At 37.3% G+C, this 23067-nt stretch overlaps 1 long non-coding RNA gene across 1 annotated transcript in view; it reads left to right on the top strand.

Moving 5' to 3' along the window:
• Window positions 1–2562: 2562 nt before the first annotated feature.
• Window positions 2563–23067, top strand: part of LOC129777436 (uncharacterized) — a 45328-nt gene continuing 24823 nt past the window's right edge. The window contains exons 1-2 of the long non-coding RNA XR_008743242.1: window positions 2563–3955; window positions 22459–22669. This is a non-coding gene — a long non-coding RNA (uncharacterized LOC129777436). The remainder of the gene's footprint in view (window positions 3956–22458; window positions 22670–23067) is intronic.

The raw sequence follows: 23067 nt of genomic DNA, 5'->3' as shown, positions 1-23067 counted from the left end.
TACATATATAAAGATATATATATATATATATATATATATATATATATATATATATATATATATATATATATATATATATATATATATATATATATATATATATTATATATATATATATATATATATATATATATATATATATATATATATATATATATATATATATATATATATATATATATATATATATATATATATATATATATATATATATATATATATATATATATATATATATATATATCGACTCACAATTTGTTAGCTCCATTTAGAAAAAAAGATCTGTTCAGGATTAGGTCAACTATACATTCACATGGATCACTTGCGCAGATAAAAGATTGTTTAATCCCTTTTGTTTCTATACCGAACGAAGATGAGATATAATAGGATGCTCCGATAGCTTCAGCCTCACTAGCCACAGACAGATCAGCGAGTACGCATCGAACATTATATCGTGGAGAAAATATAATATAGAGCTGAATATATTTTGTAGTTTCATTTTGACTACTTATTCGCGCCAATATTGTCCCGTCCACAATCCGGAGAACCAGCTAACTCAGGTAGTCTCCTACACGCTCCATTCATCTCAACTCTAACAATACAACATAATTTTAAATTTAAATTTAATTAAATTATGGATAATGCATTTTCACCCTTTGCGGTTGTATTAAATTTGGGCATGGGTGAATAAACTTTCTTAATTTTTTTCTGTGAACTACATATACAGCCATTCCATACCAAACCGATATAGTGATTCTCAGATTATCGTGAAAAGTGGTAGTTTTGCTCTTTATCGCAAAACTATAGATCCGTATTTTCTTATTTTTCAATAGGGTGACCATTTCCATTTTAGGGTTGTCCGAAAAATCAACTTTTCCCCCTTTTTTCGTGATTATTTATTGTATCTGATTTTTATAGTTTACATGGTTTCGGGACCGAGGGCGCTATATTTTTAAATATTTTTTCTTGAAAGCTGAGTATTCTTTACATAACATATCTCGAAATAAAAGATGTGTTCTTTTTCGTTTTTGAGTAATCGTTTTTCAAAGTAGACACGTTTTTAGTCTTCGTTCAATATTTCTATGCGACTATACTGGATCTATGCAACTAGAATACAAATTATTCTCTAGCATGGTATTTTTTCAAAAAAATAATGTACTTTAATTTGGTATGTCAATCATCTCAATTGGTACGGTAGTTCAAAAGTTATGAATTTTTGAAAAAAAGTCATTTTTGAGATAAAAGTGTAAAAAATCCTCAGTTTTCTAGAAAAAATATAAAAAAATATAACGCCCTTGGTTCCGAGACCATGAAAACCATAAAAAACAAACATAATCAATAATAACGGAAACAAAATCCAAATGTTCTGCAACTGAAGAATTTTTCCTAAGAAGACGAGGATTTGATAAATCGATCATTAAAATCGGTCCGGTTGTTTGAAAGTTATGAATTTTTGAAAAAAATCATTTGAGGAAAAAAGTGAAAAAAGTGGTTTTTTCGACCACTTTAAAACAGAAAGGGTCACCATAACGAAAAAAAAATACAAAATACCGGTCTAATTGATTAAGATTTAATGAAGAGCAAATCTACCACTTTTCACGAAAATCTGAGAACCAGTATATCGGTTTGGCATGAAATGGCTGTATATGTTTTAACTTAACAATGTATTTTAATGTGATTTTTTTTCCAAAATATACATATTTTTATCAAGGTGTTATGCGATGTTTTTATATAAAAAGGATTTAATCGCTTGAGACACTTATGCGATTATCCAAATAACATGAGACATTAATGCAAATAGTAGTTTTGATAGTTATGAACAATCTTTTCCATCACACCAAAGTGCTACAACGGCTAAATTCTGCGGTTATGATTTTTTCCCACATTCCTAGGCATTCAACGTACTGTGCGTTATTTTGTTTGGGTGACTACATTGTTGATACCGAGTACCGTTATCTATTACTTATAGAAGCACCGTATTGATTTGTGAACAATTTCACTAGACACCATGCTTCGTTTAGGAAAAGCATAAACTGATACTTGGGGTGGGTAAAATATAAGACTAGCATGGTTTCTTGCTGTGGTGGTTGAGAGCAGACAAGACAACAAGACAGACAGACAATAGTTAAAATGAAACCCAACAATTCCTATGATGGTTGAGTGGAGCGTACGTACTATTCAAAACTGTTACAAGCGAACTATCCAGAAAATCAATTAAGCATTTTCAACGCGGATGTTTTTACCATTTTCTTAAACAGTTAAATATAATTCACACCAGCAAAATTTGTGGGTGGCCTGACCGATCATACTAGTCGAAACCAGATGGCAGGTCACATTCCTAAGAATTGTGTGCTCCTCTCCGTCGTATATCCTTATGTCCACCCTTACTCAATCGTCAGCTGCTGTACGAGTTTCCCCTTTGCAAAGTGTATATTTACTACATCACGAAGTTCACAAACAAACTTCAAGTAAACGAATCAAAGCGCATGTCCGGGAAATTTTCCCCGCTCCATGCCGCTCGTCGTGAAGCTTTCATAGCTACAGCTAATTCCGGGCCCGGCACATCACCACATCACGCCACATCACGCACCAGACGGAAGCCAACGTTTTAGGGATGTCAGAGTTTTGGGCTAGAACCGGACGGAACCAAGCCTCACCACACACAAAGCAACCGAACTACGCGATTGCTTCCTAAAGGCCGTACGAGTGGTTTTCAATGTTCGGAGTTTTGGGGCTTTGGGCGATATGCGAGAACCATTAACATGAGAAGAAGAGCACGTGTACAGACGTGGATAAATCTGATGCTGAGAGTTTGAGAAAATATTCAATGATTGTTGGGATAATCTGCTTACTGTTTTTTAAGATTCTCAGTACTCTCGTGTCACTGACTGTGAACGCTCGTGTGAAGAGGACGGGACACGCTCAGATCGGTACGTGTTCATGTGCAAGTTAATGACGATAAAGGTTCTTCCGCGTTTGTTTGGTTGACGTTTTCCAGGTTCTTCTTTAGATCCCACGCAGAAATCGGTACGTCATCAAATGTTTCAGATTGAACTGTGAACATGATGATGGTAAGTGTAAACGTGCCCTAATTAATTGAAGTGTTTCACTGAATACCCATCAGTGAAGGGCGGCGCGGCAGCACTGCGTTCTAGTGTTTTTGACACCCTATAGAAGGTTGTTAACAATTCGGGCGTAGAAAAAGAAGTAAATAAAGCTATTTGCCCTCGAACCTTACTGCGAGTGAAGAACAGTTCAACGCGGAGTGAAGCAAGAAATTCCCAATTGAAGGGCAACATTCTTCTGGAGGAAGAGAAGATTCATGGTTTCTGGCTCCAAAGGGGATTCGGTAGTGGAAGAGCATAAATCTGTACACACGAATTAGGCATATAGCTTTTTTAGTCGTGAAATAAATTCTGGTTTGAAATGTGCATATAAAATTGGGAGAATCGTAACGCAAATAGCGGACCGTCATCTCGGGAGCCTCGTGAATATCAGTGCTTTTGCAATACTCGTAAAGTGATATGGTATAAAGTGGATGGTGGTATACAGAGATGAAACATCGAGAAGTCAAATTCCTTTTGTAGGGTTTAACGAGGGTCGATGCGGAGGATAAAACGAAGTATATTGTACGGATGTTTAGTGCTTTGTACTTATCGCAGTGCTAGTTAGCTGGTGTGATAAAATACCAAGATTTTTAAACAGACGAAGGTCACATAAAAAAGGAATATTGGCATGGAACAGTGTGGTAAAATATTGTGGTGTCCATTGGATAATGACATTGACAATTTAACCAGAACCTAAGTACTGATGCAGCTTTGGCGAAAACGAGAGAAGGGCACAATAATACGCAAACGTATAGCCAGCTCCTGACGAGAATATATTAGGTGTAAATGTTCGTTGGTGGAGAGAAATTGCGAAAAATAAATCCCCTCGAGACGGAAGGAATCTTCAGGTATGTGTCATTTATTTTTATCACATATATAAACAAGAATAATTGAAGTCGTGATTCAGTACAATTGTGTGTGTTATTTTTCTATCACGTTTGAACACTAGTAGTTTTTTCCACCTAGTGGAGGTATCCGATGAACGAATTGCAGCCAAGAAGTGATATAAGAAAATCCAATCCATAAAAAAAGGTGGGTAATATCGGAGACATAGTCTAGAATTACCCACCTTTTTGAACAGTATTAGAGTAGTATTTGTATTATTTTGAAGAAAAAATCGTACGCTTACACAATAAAAATAATATGCATAATTATCATATTGTGCATTCTGTTAAGAATGCACGGGAAAATATCCATTATGAAATATTCATTCCTGGTTTCGATTTTCGTTGGATTCAATTGAATTTTTATTTTAATTCAACACAATTTCTCATTTCCTTCTGATTTTTCTTCTTCTTCCTGTATATTCAATTGTACTTAAAAGTTCATTCGACCGGGTTGTTTTGGTTATGATGATGATGTTATTTTGAGTCATAGTGGCTTTGAACTTCTTCAGTTCATTCGCTTCCAATTTTATAGGACAACTAGCTGACCCGGCAAACTTCTTCCCGCCCAAAATTTGTTTTTTGTTATCAATACCTTCAAACATTCACGTTTTCTTACTATGAGCAAGTTCATGGGTCCAATCGCAGAACTGTTCATTGATTGATCTCCTAATCGACGCCGTTGAATTTACTTTTTACTATAAAATTCTTAGTATTTCTAACAAAACTCTTCATTATAATATCAGATTATTTTCAGACACAATTCTCGTTTAAGATTTTTTAACCACTTGCAAATAACATGTCCGTTACATGGAATAAATGTTTTATACAGAAAATATGATAGAATAAAGACAGCGGACAATTTTTCCCCTCACAAAGGTGGGAGAAGTGTTGAACCACTTTAGAAATGTTTCTTACTCTCAAAACCTACACATGCCAAATTTACCTACACATGTTTAGTTTGCTTGATTAGTTCTTGAGTTATGCAGAAATGTATGCTTCATTTGTATGGCAGTCCTCACCCCCTCAGAGAGATTTGCTTGATTAGTTTTCGAATTATGCAGAAATTTGTGTTTCATTTGTATGGTAGCTCTATTGGCTAGGAACTGGGTATAGACCATAAAACCGTTTGGAACCATTTGAAGAAGATTGAATTCCAAAAAAAGCTGGATGTATGGGTGCCACACTAGTTGACGCAAAAAAATCTTTTAGACCGAATCAACGCCTGCGATGCACTGCTGAAACGGAATGAACTCGACCCATTTTTGAAGAAGATGGTGACTGGTGATGAAAAGTGGATCACGTACGACAACCTAAAGCGTAAAAAGTCGTGGTCGAAGCGCGGTCAGCCGGCCCAAACCATCGCCGAGCCCGAATTGACGGCCAGGAAGGTTTTGCTGTGTGTTTGGTGGGGTTGGAAGGGAATCATCCACTATGAGTTGCTCAACTATGGCCAGACCCTCAACTCGGTTCTCTACTGTGAGCAACTTGACCGTTTGAAGCAGGCAAATGACCAGAAGCGGCCAGAAATGATCAATAGGAATGGTGTTGTTTTCCACCAGGACAACGCTCGACCTCACACATCTTTGATGACCCGCCAGAAGCAACGGGAGCTTGGATGGGATTATATATTGCACCCACCGTATAGTCCGGACCTGGCTCCTAGTGATTATCATCTCTTCCGGTCCATGCAATACGTTCTTGGTAATACTAAGTTGGCCTCAAAAGAGGGTTGCGAAAACTGGCTGTCTGAGTTTTTTGCAGAAAAAAAGGGGGGGGTTATATAAGGGGGGATAATGAAGTTGCCTTCTAAATGGCAACAAGTTTTCGAACAAAACGGCGCATATTTGACTTAAATTGGATAATTTTAAGTATGTTAAATAAAACGTCAAATTTCGATCAGAAATACCTTTCTTTTTCCCCAACCCAATATATTAAACACCAACTCGCCTCTACTTGAATAAATGCTGTACCAGTATGGATGGATAGCACAGTTAATGAAACCAACAACGACCATCTAATGTACATTTATGGATGCATTAAAGTACCTACCAATGATTGTTACTTCAGTTCCATATGAGAGATTATTTTCAAAAACTGATCAACTGATAACGAAGCAACAAAGCAGATTTTTAGTATCATATGGAAAAGAAATTAATTTCTGCACAGTCTAGACGAATGCGTGTGTTTTCGATAGAAACTAAGCCTGTTACCGTGGAAAATGACAATATAATTCAGAAATAGCCATCGTTATGTTGAATTTATCAACATATTGACATATGATGTCAATCAAAATCTATTATTTTGCTCTTCGATATTTTTTTTTTCAAATTATGTAATCTTTTATTATTATTATCAATGCCTATTCATTTTTATGACAAAACAAAATACTGGCTCGATTAGTCGGACACTTATTCTAATGAATCGATTATTGAAATATGCCCCAATTTATAATCGATTAAATGAAAAAATATACATCTCCACTGATGCGAGACTGAAGTTGGCTAAAGTGAAGCCAACATTACAGTAATGGTTTTTATTTTTTCTTTTGCTTGGGTAGAATGTATGTACGGTGGATAGCTACGATTGTTTTCGCAATTGTATTGATGTATTCAAATTTCATTACGCTGCTATCCTAACGGGTGTTAAATAAAAAATGAGAATTTTTTCCATCAGTATTTTTTATTAATAACATAATGTATTTTCTTCAAAAAAATGTCAGTGAATGTTTGAGTAAGGGCCGTGGTCTGCTGTTCGACGCAACTTTGTCGCGATGCTCTCACAAGAACGTTGTACGGCACTTACGTCCATTTTCCGGATACAATTCCGGATTTTTGTAGTCAGTTGCTTCGTGTCCTTGGCCATCCAATTGTTTTTATACACTAGGGCACTGAGTGAGCCAAAGAAATCCTCTATTTCGCGGCACTGGGGCAAGTTTGTTGGGTTACTATCTTTCGGCACGAACGATATCTTTTTCTCCTCAAGATACGCCAGCGTCTTCTTGGAGTAATGGAAAGACGCCTTGTCCGGCCAGAAGACGTACTTCCCATCCGCGTGATGCTTGTTCAGGAACGGCAGCAGGATTTTATCGAGGCACTCTTCTCGATAGATTTGTTGGTTGATTGCCAGACCGCACGGCTTAAACCAAGGCTTTGAAATGTCCCGGTCGGAAATGGCGATGTACAACATAACCTTTTATTCAAACTTGTGCTTGAACTTGTATTTCACTTCAGGCGGTGTGGATGACTTGTCGCTGGAGTAGTAATTATTATTTCCTGGAATATGCGTTTTGGACAGCGGAAAATAGCTTTCGACGTCCAGATCGAAAGACGTCCCGCGGTATTTTTTGGTCATCCACCGACACTGTGATTTAATCGTCTCAATCTGCTCCTCCGTATACTCCGGCGACCTCGTCTTCTTCCTGCAGACGAGTCCTTCCATCTTGAGGGTCCGATGGATCAATACGTGGGAGCAGCCATATTTCCGAACGGCGTCACGCAGGCTGGTTGCGTCCTTGTTGTCAAACAGCTTATTTAACGATGTCTTCCTCTGCTTCGTCATTATCGTCACTGGACGACCACTTCCGACCTTCCGCTCTACGTTCAGGGAACCCAGGATACGATATACCGTATTGACAGGTACATTTTCTTCCTTAAAATGTGCCACCGTGAACTTTTTTCCTTGCTGGAAATGCGTTTCGTAGAACCGTACAATGCGTTCGCGGAGCACGTGCTGTTTCGACGCCATCTTTGCTTTGACTAAATTCAAACTAGCAAAACCAAACACGCCTACTGTTTCTAGGGAGTCCAAAGAGAAATTTTCTTGGAGAAAGAAAATTTTACGCTCTTTATTTGAGTTACTGAAAGGTATTGAAAAAATTAGCCCGTTAGTCGTTCCTTTTGGCCAGTAAATTTTGAAGACCACACATTGGGCCAATCAAAACGTTGGGTTTAGCGGATTGAGATACACAATTCTTGACATTTTACAAACATTCAATTGTGATGTGATGTGCGTAAAAATATTTCCAATTAATCGATGCAAGCTTCTTTGCGATCTATCGAAAAATTGTCAAGCTATAAGAGTTGGAAATTTTTCATTATTTCTTACACGTTCGGTTTCTGTTAGACGTAGTCCTACGTCAAAAATCATGAACTGTCCATATAACTACAACACAAGCACTCCTTTTTTTTTTAAAAAACTCGACTGGAGGACAAGTTATTCTACTGTCCGCACTGAACAGCTCCTCTATTCCACCCGAAAAAGGTGTCGATCCCATTCCCGCTCCACATCTAGTTTCATTTTTTTTTATTGCATGTCGTTACCGGCATGAGATAACTGAATAAAATTGAAGCTAAGGTAAAACTCCACTTCTTTCTAGTTTATTGCATTTTTGGCAGTACACATTCTCAGTAAGTCCTCACTTGGGATCGATAATGTTAAAGCGAAGGGATTCCGTTGGTGAGGTGGTTGAATTCCACTCCTTTTTCGCATTCCACTCGCTTGTTCACAGAAAGCGCTAGAGAAGAGGGTTGGTGTGATTTTTTTCGATTTATTTTCTGGCTAAAACCGAAATTTCTTGAGAAGGCGGACAGTCTGTCGGGAAGCACCAGACCGTTCGTAGGTGTGTATAGCGTGTCGGTGTGTGGCGACCCTCCGCATGATTTGATGTAACAACGAACACACAGCGGTATTCGTCTCGATTTTTTTACCCTTTTTGAAGTCTTTCATCTGGAAAAAATTTCATTCAGTCTCATATAATTGAATATAGGAGAATAACTGGGACCAATGATACTCAAATAAATTAGGAAATAAGTATTGAATAATTATTTCGAATTTAAGTCGAACAATCTCATGCTTTAATCTTTTGCCTTGTGTTCGTTTACTCCGGCTGTCGGGTCTCCAATCAAAACCAGTAATTTTTCACGATGGAAAAGATCTAACCGAGCAGAAAAAACTTACCGAATGCTTTCGAGGTAATGGTGCTAGGAGAGATGAACAAATGGACACTGGGAAGCACCGAATGTTTTCCAGTTTCCACACGGTCAGTTGGGGTGACCCGGCAGAAAATCTCACAAGCTAAGAAATCAGATCTTGTCTGGTGAAAAGCATCTGTCGGATACGAGCCGTGCGGACTGTGGGGAGTGTGATTCTACTTCATCGTTGCTTTCGTTGGGATACATTATACGGCATTTCCGATGGGACACTATGACTTTAGTCTGCCAAGTGTCCGAGTTGCATTTTCCTATAATTTCTGACATAATGAGCTCTTGTGAGTAAGTGTTTTATCTGTTGTTTTTTCTATCTCCCTTTGTTAGGGGAAGCTGTAAAACTTCCACAGTAAACAAACTTTCACTTTGCTTCAACACCTTTTCTATTATTATGACACTGGCGAAACTGTTGTTGCTCCCAACAAAATGTCTGGAGTAGCGCTTTGTTTTTATTTCAATCAAGATATGATGACTGTAAAACTTGTCCCGTTATCGGAATAGTTAATTAGTGGGAGAGTATTGCAAGTAGGGTACTATCATGGATATAACACAAAATAAGGCGACGTCGAAAGAAAAAAAAACTATTTATTCTCCATTATTTTCAGTAGCCATATTAACACTAAACCTACCCATATTTCATGTATACCTTTCCATGTATTTCCATTCCTTCTGTTCACAGCAGGTGATCCGTTTTTAAAATGTTGTTCAAATTACTTTGTATTACGAAAAATATGTTATTTAGCACAATTTGGTAAGAAGTAAATATTGAAAAATATATTCGATGTATTTCTAAGAAAAGTAGTAAAGGTTAAAAACGATGTATTAATGTTATTTGCAGACAATTCTGACAAAAAAGCGACATTTGACCCGCTCGTGGTAGGTTTAGTGTTAGATCGACACCTGAAGACACGAAAAAGTTACCATGTCCATAACTAGGAACGCTTTCCACAATCCTATAGTGAAAACAGTTCCAGAACTAAATAAAAATTAATTACCTCAAACAGACAGCCATAATCTCGCTGGACTTTCACGCGCCATCCCGGTTTATGTGTAACAAACTGCGTCTTATGTTTGCTGTCATATTACAGACAAACGATAATAAAGTTATTCAGGTGGCGTAGCAAACTTTTTAGCGTTCGCTGCTTTTACCTGTGCCCTACGAACCATCCACGGTTTATCAGGATGCTATTCCGGCACGCCGTCTGGGTTAGCAATGAATGTTCCATTCCATCCAATGAGGGTTTTTCATCAGTACTGGCAGTAAATAAATTGTAGAAAAATATTGTGGCGAGTAAATAGAACCAGCAGTCGCTCAATGCAACGAGGTAAATAAATCCCTTACCGTTGTAGACCTGCGCGGGTTGAAGTTTTGTGGCTGTTCACTTGTTTATCACCCCAGAAATATTTGATTGCCGGTAAACTTAAGGCTACGAGAATGTCACTTGATGAATGGCAAGGAAACCCCAGAAGGAAAATAAATTCTGAGAGTTTGAATAAGAGACTTGTAAATTGCCAACATCTCTCAAACGGGGAGTGGTATGAAACCGTATGTGGTTATATTATTTAGGTATTTCTACAACTACACATGTGCTTTATTATTACTCTATTTGTGGCCTAAACATATCACAAATACATAAATAGGCGCTAATCCATTTAATTTGATACATGCTGTCCAAATTAGCCGCTTTTGGGCATGATATATTCGACAATTATGCCTAAAGTATTCAAACCAAAGCGTTTCCTCATTATAATCACCCTCATCAAATTGAACTCAAGTGACCACACTTCCAACTCGTCCAGATTGTGTTCGGGAGGGGAAAAGGTCAGCGTTATATTTTATACTAAATTAACCCTCCCCGTATATGTTACCACAAACAGTTGTATTCGCAGTGGTGGATTTGGTGAGCTTCCCACACAGGGTATGAAATGTCCATACCGCATGCCGAAAAACATCCCCACCCAACGTTGCCGTTGCCTAATGCATCGCCTGAATTTGCCAGCTAGAATGTTTACAAACCTACACACATCTAAATAATTACCCCGTGGCTCCACTCGGCACGGTTGCGAGGAATGATTGGGGATCAAAACACCGTGCCTGTGCTGTGTGTTGGAAAGTAGGGAAAGAAGGGAAATTTCAATTTACTGTTGGGGTCAGGCCGGTTCGAAGGGATGTTGAACCGAGAAAACCCTTGAATCCTCCCTCCACCCGAAGGAAGGTGTTCGTGGAAGCATGCCAGATTACGAGTTGTCCTTTTTTTTTCAAGGGAGACTGAAAAGTTTGCTACCAGCTGGAAAATGTCCCGGTACATTTGCGATAAAGGATTCTGTTTTGTAGATGCTGCGTAAGGAATCCAAATAATATCTGTTTTGTGTGTGTACACAAGGGAATGGTAAAGATGTAAGATTTTCGGTAAAATGAAGGGATTGGCGGTGCATACACAAGATCATCAATCCTGACTATAAAAAAAAGGAAAATGAAATCTGTTAAGTCCGAGAAGGGGTTATCAGATTTACTGAATGGCACGTGTTCCAACTAGCGTATCGAGAAATTGATCGCATCACCGAACTCGAAACTTGAATGGAAACCACGGTATTTTTCTTGGTGACACTAGTAAACGAAGTTCGATTGAGCTAAAATTTTACAGAGGGTATTTTATCGTGCAAATCAAAATTTTGCAGAAAATCCCGAATGCAAAATTTAGATGACTATTGGCATCCCAAACCATACGTTTTGCCGCGTATTTATAAGAAACGACTCTCAGAGTATACCAGAGAGTCAATTTTTGACAAAAAACAATCGAGATGACAGTAAATTTTGACGTTTCTTACAAATTGAAGACATTTGGCATCATTTTTTTCTAACCCCGATCTCATGTGCAAACCGTGATTTTTTTCTAAATAATAAAAGCCGCAAATAGTGTATGAAATATAGCGCAAGCGATGAAAGACAAATTCCGAATAGTAAACTTCACTTTTGTTGACCAAATCAACATCCAGGGAATTTCTTGATTTCATTCAACGATCCCTCGTTTCAGTGATTGTGAAAATTCTCTTCACTGAAGCATTTTACTTCTTGCAGCCGGGTAGTTGTTTTATGTAAATTTCCCACTCCGTACTCTTCCCAAGAACTTTTACGCTTCATCCACACCATTCATAGCTTCGACAAAGCTTTTCTCCACCGAAGATACTCTTATGAATGTTTTGTTGTTTGTACTTTTTGTTGTTGAAAAAAAAGAAAACAACACCAACATACAACAAGCAAAATTAACTTTTCTGGTTATGAATTTTGCATTCAAATTAAACAAAAACCCGCAACCACCGAGAAGGTGAGAACTTCGGTACGGTGGATAATTTTCTGAGGATTTTCCCTTCTGGCAAGGTGGTTTTCTTGTGCTTGTGGGACTTTCCGGGTAGTTGATGGAGTGGAATGAGATAAGGAACGAAAAGAGAAAAGAACTTCTTTCATCTTCAAACATCAGCTCGCGTCCACCGAGGGAGAATTATCGGCCACAGCTAGCTCCAAGCACATCTTCTGCCGACACACCGAGCAAAGGAAAACATTCAAGGAGATTTTTTCGGTAGCACCCCGCGGGAATCGTAAATACAATTTGTAGCGTTTCTATTCTTCTCAAGATGAGAAGAACGTTGGTGCTGCAAAGTCAGGTCGAAAACTGCCGCTAAATATCCAAAAGCGGAATATCCATCATTCTCGTTAATGGTGAACGGTGTCGGACTCCTCGCAAAAGGGTATAACTTCGGCACATTTCGTTTTCAGAGAATTCCAGGTTGACTCGGTTGTGGATGGGGGGACGACCACAGATTGGGATACAGTTTTATGTGCCTATGTCAAGTGTTTGCCGGCTGCTCTGAACTTTGTATCCGGGTTTCGTGACATTGCTGGTTTGGGAATAGAGTAGAATTAGCGAACTGCTGGGTAGCTTCGTTTATGTCCATCTGCACACTGTTTTTAACGTTGGGGAATCCATTTGTACCGAAACGGCCTTTTCGAGAAATGTGTGCTTTGAAAATTTATTACGAACTTTGTGCATGTAATCCGTCGAGTAATTCGAAGTTTTATCAGAATTGGTGTACAAAAACGAGAAACGAGGAAGTTTTTTGGTTTGTTCTATAAATGATAGCATTGCAAATAAAATTACTGTTGTGATAATTCGCTAAATCTTGTACAACTAAAAAGACTGCGACATAAACGGGAATTAAATTCAAAGGTTAACAAACATTGAACTACACTTTGGTTAACTGAACATTTACTCGATGCGAATTACGAAGAGCCGTTGATGTTGCGATCATGCTTATCAATGCCCTACACAGATTTCCCGATTAAATTTGAAATTCAGGGCATACAAAACGAATATTTTGCGAAAAAGGCGAGCCATAGGGTTACGAATATAATCATGATCATCCAAGGCAGTAGTGATATGGAAACAGTTTTCAGTTTTCATTCCAAAATGATTTACCTAAAATACATAGAGTAATGCAAATGAGAATCGTCCTCAAGCAAAGACTACAAAAACAATTTAATGTCAACGAGTAATTTGCTCCTAATGCATGAAAAAGATTACATTCAAGAAGAGAAAAACTTTAAATTAAAGAAGAAAAGGCAAAACATTCCCTAACTAATCCTTGTATCCCCTCAGGCTGTCGGGCCAACACCCACGCAAAAGTAGCATAAAAAAGAGTCTTTGAATCTTCTTTTAATTCTCCCATTCGTTGCCATTAGATGTATGGCCCCAATTCGGCATGCAGACATGGCTCGAGGACTTTTAATACTATGGCAAGTCGAAACAACCGACCATTGGCCTCCAAAAGCTGGACCGCACGTGTTGTGCTACTTTGAAAACGTTTTATAGATATTTTTTTTTCAAATTTCATTCCGTTAACGGACTGATATATATATTCTCGAAAATTGAAAGAGTTGTACTAGTTTGTATCGAGATTGTTTCGATTCCCATGCATAACTGTTGGTTATAGTGTGGTGGATCACACCATTGAGGAACTAGACGGATCGGCTGAAGGAGGTCTCGGGTTGTAAGCTCAGGATTTTACACGGAAACTTCTAACACTTGGAAAATTAAACACCAGAATACTTTTCAACACTTGTGGATTTATTTCGCGATGCTACACATTGGAAAATTGGATTTGAAATGATGGTATTTTAGCAGGAATCGGTTTGCATGCACATATTTGTTTGTGTGAGTTCGGCTTCTGTAATGCTTTGCATCGTATTACTGTGCTGATTGTGGATGTGTCATACATTGCATTTTGAATGGGAGAAAATGATTTGGATGGGGGTAAGGATAGGGTTAAAAAAAGGGAAGCTATTTTCACACCTGCTAAACATTCGCGCTGTTGGTCGCGAACATAGTGTATTTTCTCTGTATGGATTTCATAATACATCCGAAACAAAAAATTAAAGGTACATAGTGTAACATCGATTTTTTAGTGATTTTTGATAGGTTGTAACGCCGTGTCAAATAACAAATAACAATATATCATAGGGAATGGAAATAATTTAGAATCACAAAAAACGTCTTCACGCATATTAAATTCTGCCGGGTATCATTTTGACCCATTTCTAATTAAAAATGTGGAAAAACTTAATAATTATTTTCGTTATAGCAATCATTGTCTATCGTTGTCGTATTATGATAAAAGCATCTGATAAGCATATTTTTCTAGAATGACCTGAAAATATGCGAAAATTCAATCGTTTATTTTTTATTTGAATTAATAATTACACGCACTTTTGCATTAGGAAACCGTTTTTTCTCCATGGGTGAAATATTTTTTTTGACTCAAGAGTGATTTTTTCAATAGGTGTATGTAATTTAGCATGAACTTCATTTGAAAAAAATTTGCTCAGAGCACATTAGTCTATAAGGTCTATAAGGTTCATATTGGACCTTTCTATACAGAGATATTTTTGTTTGAATGAAAAATACCCCCTCGTCTTTGATGATGAATAATTCGATAAACAATGATCGCACCGTAAAACCTGTTTTTGTGCGGTTTTTTTTGTGCGAATTTCTTTTGGTGCGATTTTTTTTGTGCGGTTTTTTTGTGCGGTTTTTTTGTGCGGTATATGAAAAGAAGCATATTTGACGAAGTTATCGTCCATTTAGTTTTTTTCGATGGTTCGCCGTTCTGAATCATATTTCACACAGGATCATATTTCGGACACTTTGATCTAATATCTTGAAATGATTGATGCACTGATGATATAACTTTAAAAATAATATCACAATTGCTTCTTTAGAGTAATCCCTTAGTGTCACTATCATTTCATATGAGAACTACACTTGAATTATAACATAATCGGCAAAAATCTATCAACACTACTCACTATCGTTTGTGTTTGACGTTTGCTCAGCGTGAGCACGTAGAATTTACCCGTTAATCAATATTTCTCCCGTGTTTCATCAGTTCTCATCATCGTTAACAGTTTACTGTGGTTGCTTTGTAAGTGTTTCGCAGTTGACTATAAAATATAATCAAGTGTAATGTAATTTCCGTTCAAAAAATTACAAAATAAAGTGTCCGAAATTTGATTTAGTGTCCAAAGTTTGATTTTTATTCGCTTCATTTGAAAAGCATTTTTTTCGATGATTTTTTTATGTTTTGAATCAAATAGGTACCAAAGTAGAAAGCTTAAAAGCATATTGAACTAATTTATTAAACATATCAACCAAATAATACCTGTACATAAAGTTTAGGTCTGTTTTCTGCATCATATGCCTTAAGTGTCCGAAATATGATTCTGAATGGTATATGCATTTCAGTGCGAAAAAAGCATATTTACGTCTCAATTATCCACTTCTGAAATCATTCGCCTCCTCTCATCGAATGCTCTAAGTTTTTCTAAGTTTTTGCATGACATGATTTCTAACAGCAACACGTTTCGACATGCAACTAAAAGCACAAAACAGCCACGAGCAACCGAAGAGAAGCAGAGAAACAAAAGGAAATTGAACGGTGAACGGCGAGTTGTTTTCTTGGGGGAAACTTTTTTTTATGCGGTCCCTATCTACCGCACAAAAAAAGTTTTTTTCAAAATGTGTACCGAACACGGTTTTTAAAAGCGACTGGTGAAGTTTTGCACGATTTTTTATGCGATCCCTATCCCCCGCACAAAAAAAGGTTTGCCTGTATGTACAAGTTTAATTTGTTGGTTTGACGAAAACAAATTTATTTTTTTTGCATCAATTTTTAAAAAGAATCAAAAACAGGATTTTAGAAAATCATCTGTAATTTAGTCAATATTGCAGTAAGTTATAATGTTAGCAGGGAAATTCTTAGCCTAGTGTATCCCCAAAACACCTGTGAAGGTTTCATATTGATACATTTAGCGGTTTTTTTTAAGCCGACCGATAAAAGTTTGGAGTAAATTGCAGGAGCACTTCAACGCATATTAACCAGAAGTTCATAATTATATGCGTACTCTTTCGTTTCATGCGTTTGTAGGTACCCTAAAACCACCATATGCCTGATTTGATTCCATTTGCTTGATTAGTTCTCGAGTCATGCAGAAATTTGTGATTCATTTCTATGGCAGACACCCCCCCCCCCCCTCTATCTTCAGAAAAGTAAGTGGAGTGTTGAACCACTTTAGAAATGTTTCATGCCCTCTAAAACCTTGGTTTCATGCCCCCTAAAACCCCACCCTTGGGGGGGGGTCTCAAACTATCACGAAAACCTTCACCGGCCCCAAAAACCCTTACATACCAATTATCATGTTGATCGGATCAGTACTTTCCGAGTCCATAAGAATCAGACAGACAGACAGACAGACACACAGATCTATTTTTATATATAGGGTTGGGGAAAAAGAAATATCGTATTTCTGATCGAAATTTGACGCTTTATTTAACATACTTAAAATTATCCAATTTAAGTCAAATATGCGCCGTTATGTTCGCAAACTTGTTGCCATTTAGAAGGCAACTTCATTATCCCCCCTTATAAAACCCCCCCTTTTACTCTGCAAAAAACTCAGACAGCCAGTTTTCGCAAGCCTCTTTTGAGACCAACTTAGTATCACCAAGAGCGTTTTGCATGGACCGGAAGAGATGATAATCACTTGGAGCCAGGTCCGGACTATACGGTGGGTGCAAGAGGATATCCCATCCGAGCTCCCGTAGCTTCTGACGGGTCATCAAAGATGTGTGAGACCGAGCGTTGTCCTGGTGGAAAACAACACCATTCCTATTGATCATTTCTGACCGCTTCTGGTCATTTGCCTGCTTCAAACGGTCAAGCTGCTCACAGTAGAGAACCGAGTTGAGGGTCTGGCCATAGTTGAGCAACTCATAGTGGATGATTCCCTTCCAACCCCACCAAACACACAGCAAAACCTTCCTGGCCGTCAATTCGGGCTCGGCGATGGTTTGGGCCGGCTCACCGCGCTTCGACCACGACTTTTTACGCTTTAGGTTGTCGTACGTGATCCACTTTTCATCACCAGTCACCATCTTCTTCAAAAATGGGTCGAGTTCATTCCGTTTCAGCAGTGCATCGCAGGCGTTGATTCGGTCTAAAAGATTTTTTTGCGTCAACTAGTGTGGCACCCATACATCCAGCTTTTTTTGGAATTCTTCTTCTTCAAATGGTTCCAAACGGTTTTATGGTCTATACCCAGTACCTGGCCAATCGAGCGAGTGCTCACATGCCGGTCTACTTGGATGATTTCAACGATTTTATCGGTATAGGGTAAATGATCTTGGTTTGTCCAATTTGGGGTGTTTTTACGCAACTAGTAAATGCAAATCGATTTTTCTTCATGAAAATCACACATAATCGATACGAGTTTGGGTTTGTTGAAAAGCCCCAAGTCTCTAGTTGCTAATACTACCATAAGGTGTTGAAATTATTAAAAATTTTATGTTTTTTTACGATTTTCCTTAAAGAAGAATTATGATCATGGTTTGACCACCTCTGATCATGGTTTGCCCAAAAAAATGATCATGGTTTGTATGGTTTTAGAAATCTCTATTTTTGAATGAAAACATTCGAATTCACAATTAGATGTTGCATTTATCATTGCTTGAGTTTACTGTCATCATATTGATTCATTCATAATTTAGGCTTTCTTCAGAATATTGCCTTTTCTTGGGCATTTTAGAAGTGTTCACCTCAACACAATCAACACAGAAAAACCATACTTTTGCTATGCGCGAAGCACACCATAAGCAAACATAAACAAACTGCAGCGCGCCAAGCGGTTGCCATAGAAATCATGTGAATTGGTTGCCATAGAAATCAACATTATTGAATTGGACAACTCATGATCAGAATTGAGTTCATCAAAATGCGTTAATTTAATGGTTTAGCTATGTAAATCCGATACAAATGGTGAGCAAGCATGATGTTTATAATATTTATAAGTGTTGTAATCCAGAAAAGGTCTGAATACGTGCCAAATAATCATCTGGTGATCGATTAAAAGTTAGCTCGAATGAGGGGCGCATTGACACAAATAGAAGGTGTATTTTATAATCCTTTAAAACATGTGATTTCGTAAAAATATACTATCAAACTACTATAAATCATGTAAAAGGCAATTTCATTTATATTTTTCGAAACATTCGAAGGCCTTATTTGACACAGGAGCGCTGAATTAGAGCATTCAAAAAAGTGGGCAAACCATGATCATATTTTCGACTGGACAAACCAAGATCATTTACCCTAATTCAAATGTGGTTCTCATATGAAATGATAGTGAAACCAAGGGATTAATCTAAAGAAGCAATTGTGGTATTAATTTTATAGTTATATCATCAGTGCATTAAGAATTTTAAAATATTAGAACAAAGTGTCCGAAATATGATTCAGAACGGTATTTTTTCATTGTTTGGCCTGCTGCTACGACTTTTCGGACCAAAGACCTTTACGATTTAGCCACTTTTCCCTCCATATTCTTCTTTAGCCTCAGTTGTAGTTTACGATTTGTTTCAACGAAGAATGACGGCATGAGTAGGTTTTAGGGGGTAATAAATGTTTCTATGATGGTTCGACACTCCTCCCCCTCTCTAAGGAGTGACTGCCATACAAATGAAACACAAATTTCTGCATTACTCGAGAATTAATCAAGCAAATGGAGCCAATCAATAGTTCTGCGATTTGATCCATGAACGATTAGTAAGAAAAAGTGAATGTTCGAAAGTTATGTTAACAAAAAATCCGTTTTGGGCGGGACGAAGTTTGGCTGGTCAGCTAGTTGCATATATAATTTGAGGCATGTAAATGAAATAAACAAAATATTTTATCCTATACCTAGCGAACTGATCGTCCAATCGCGGTCAAATCTGTCAAAGGTATATCGCACATTTCTGAAACCTGAAACCTGAAAAGGTAGGTAGTTTATTACTATTGCGATTTGTGATTCGAAATGATCTCTAGAATTGTATTACAACATCTGAATACGCTGTTATTGAAATGGGTCGAATTTTGAAATTATACCAAAAGTTGATTTTGGAAATTTTTTCAAAAAACTCCCCATCCTGTAAATTTAAGGAAGGACCCCTGTCTGGATTTTTTTTTCGGGTGTTAGAAAAAAAGTGTTCGAGTATTTTGGTTATTGTTTAAGGTATATTTGAAGATGTATTTTCTATTTTTGGGTGTATGAATAATGATTATTTGACAGTTGGATGCGTAGATGCTGTCGGAAAATCGGTATCTTGCTGGTAGTATCGGTTCAGAAGCAACGGGGTGCCGCAGAACGAATTTTTGAAACCTTGGAACAATACCTAAAGTGTTACATAGGGGTTATTGTTCATAGAATATCGCTGTTTAGAAGCTCATAAAAAATGAAAATGAAATATTAAAAAACGGCTGTGTAACGCTTTAGATTATTCATATTTACATACACCCATGTTTTTTTACGTGGTTTTTTTGCGCGTTTTTTTTACGAGGTTTTTTTACGCGGATTTTCCAATCAAAGCGGTTTTTTATGCGGATCTTCCAATTAACGCGGTTTTTTTTACGAGGTACGTATCCCCCACGTAAAAAAAACCTGGGTGTACTGATAAAAAATTTCAGCCAAATCGGTCACGTAGATCCTGAGATATCGATACCACCAGCTGAAAAAAAACATGGTTTCGAGAAAAACGCATTTAAAAATTCGCACAAAACTCTATACTGGTCGGATTCGATTATATAAGTTACAATATCGGCCGGTGGACGTTCTTTTTAAAGAAGGTTCACTCCTGCTTCTATCGGAGTCTAAATACAAATTGCTTTTATTTATTGCTCGGAAATGGATTTACAATGAAAATGCTTATTCTACAAAAAACTACACCTGGCGACAAATCGATTGCGCTTACCTTGCTCAGCACAAAATGTGTACTTTGTTGCCCTCGTTCGATGAGGTATTTATGTCAGCAATATCTATATTTTGGTGCCATGTGTATCGAATCACAGAAAAGCTATTTTTCTATTAATGTTTGACATTCATACATTAATGAAAAAATTGTTTTCTTGAGATTCGATTATGTATAGGATTTGAAAATAATTGTTGAAAAAAAAACGGTCGACTATATATAATCGAGTCCGACCTGTATCCCTCATACTTTCGGCTGTAGAATTTCAACGAAATTAAATATCGAAAAATTCTTATGCCTTTCTGGGGCATAAGCTTCCAAAAAATTGGAAGATTTTTTCGACCTCCTAGACCGGGGTCCCCCTTAAGCAAATTTTGTTAAGTAGCTACCCAAGATGTGTCAAGCGAATACTGTTCTGAAATCTACTTTCGTTTGCATTCAAAATCTCTGCAGTATTTGTCTGTTAATCAACAAACCCAGTTTTAGGTAAAACGACACCGCATAAGCAAACATCAATTCACAACGGTTTTGGGATGGGATGAATATTCAGTTTTAGAAGTGATTCAAACATGACAACTCTCTGCCTAATCCTTTGAGTATCCGGGTTGAAAATAAAACGAAATAGAAAAACAAAACCAATCACTACCATCACGGATCGATGAGAATATTGTTTTGGGAAATCTATTTACACGTACTTTTTGGGGAACTTCTGATAGCACGAAAAAGCTTCCAAACATTAGAGGTTGGTAGTATAGTAGCAAATTGTTATGGAAAATTTAATGATTTTTCATGTTACTCTTTTCACCAATGAATATTTTTAACTGCTTACGCCTTCATCAATTCGCTTGTGACTGAACCCGCGCGCAATGAGAAGCTCTGAAATGGTTTTATTTGCTTTCCGATAAAAAATGGCCTCGACCAATAATTAAAGTCAAAACGAATCACAGAAGAAGGACCACCACATGTTGTAGACGATTCAATTTTCCTGACAAAAACGTGTGATCTGTTTAAATTCAATGCTTCATTTTCTTCCATTTTAATGAATTATATATAATTGTGTAAAAAAGGTGGGAAACGCTCTAATTTACTTTTACAGCACGTTCGAAGCACATTCTTAACGTTTCAACCAATTTCTGCTTAGGCAATAAAAATTGTTCACAACAAATGCGTAACGGATGTCGAAGATCCATTCCGACCTATTTTAATGTGTGTAAGTCAAGAAAATTCTCCAGAATTTGTTAGTCATATTGGGTAAGGGATTGCTGGCGTGGAAACACTGCTGTCTCACGTTTTTGCACTATCGACGATGCTTTGATATCGAGTTTGATGTTTGTTGCGTGATAATGACCTCGTCGTTTTCCACCATGAAAATCCAAGTGATCCTTTGCCCTCACAGGCGAGAAGCAAAATAACAGTTCTCCACCCACGAAATTCGAACCAGCAGTATCGTTATTTGTTCGGGTGAATTTGCGATGCTATGCTGTGGGTGAATTTTTTGTTGCTCTTCTCGATACTTTTCGGAGGATTCTCACGCCCCTCAGAGAACGATGGTGCATGTGTTTTTTTTTTCTTTTACGAAATGCTTGCTGGAGTGTTTCTGGATTTTTTTTCATCGTGTGTGAATGTTCGATAAACGGGAATTGCTGCGAAATTTAACCTGCAATAAATTATACTGATTGCGAAGCTGCCAGAAATTGATTACGCAGGCACTGAGAATAATCCTGAATCATTTTGCGGCTTTCATAATGTTCGCTTAGCTGTAAGTGAAAGTCGCGCACAAAAGAATAGAGGTTTATACAAATCGTTTCCCTGTAGAGTTTTGGGCATATTGAAAAATGAGGAAAGCTCACAATCATTCTCAACTGAGATTGCACTTTCCTGATACCCCTAGTTCCAAAGTAGAAAAACATATTAAAAATTAAATTGGAATTTAGCAGTGAATGTATTGAACATCAATTCAATAATAATTTTAAAAAATCATTTAGAGAAGAAATAAAACAAGTCGCCTAGTCGGCATCGCCAATTCCCTATATTACAGTCACATTTCTAATTTTATCGAACAACGTAAATCTGTATCAGTTTTCAATGATCGCTTACATATATACATAAATATGACTTCTTTTTTCTCAAATTTTTCTCGTTTCAGAAATCTGCTCGTTATCAAACTAGGCTAACCATTTTCTGGATTTCCGACTACTTCAGACTATTTTGCGTGACCATAGAATGCCGTCAAATAGCTCTGCCGCATGAACGTGTTCCCCAATTACCAGTCTGTTTTTACCCCATTCAAATGCTCAGTTAGCGACTGGTTATTCTTGATATTCATGACATGGTGGGATTTGGAATGCAAATACAAGGTAATAATAATTGTTCGTCAGAATGCTCTGAATTGTCACGCAAAGCCAAAACGAGCTTCCAAAGTATTGTAATTTTAGAATTATTTATTTTTCTGTAAGTAAAACCTAATATGCCAGTTCTTCTCATGTAAAAATGAAATGAAATCTGGTTTCCCGAAAGCAAACACTTGAACATTTCAGGAACTAAAAAAAACTATTTTCAACCAGTGCAAACATATTTAGAAATTTATTTAATATTTTTCGTACATAGGCCACAAACAAGAAGCCACCGACATTTAATTTTTTCGTCAGCGTCTCACTAAACAAAAGAAGAGAAATCTGAGCTTTTCTGACAGTGCTGTTACAATTTAACAAACATTTTTAGCATCAAGTACGCGTAATCCGCATGGGAGCAATAC

This window comes from Toxorhynchites rutilus, chromosome 3 (assembly GCF_029784135.1).
Source record: "Toxorhynchites rutilus septentrionalis strain SRP chromosome 3, ASM2978413v1, whole genome shotgun sequence".
In the NCBI taxonomy this organism is placed as follows: Eukaryota; Metazoa; Arthropoda; class Insecta; order Diptera; family Culicidae; genus Toxorhynchites; species Toxorhynchites rutilus.
This window is presented reverse-complemented; position numbering and strand designations above follow the sequence as displayed.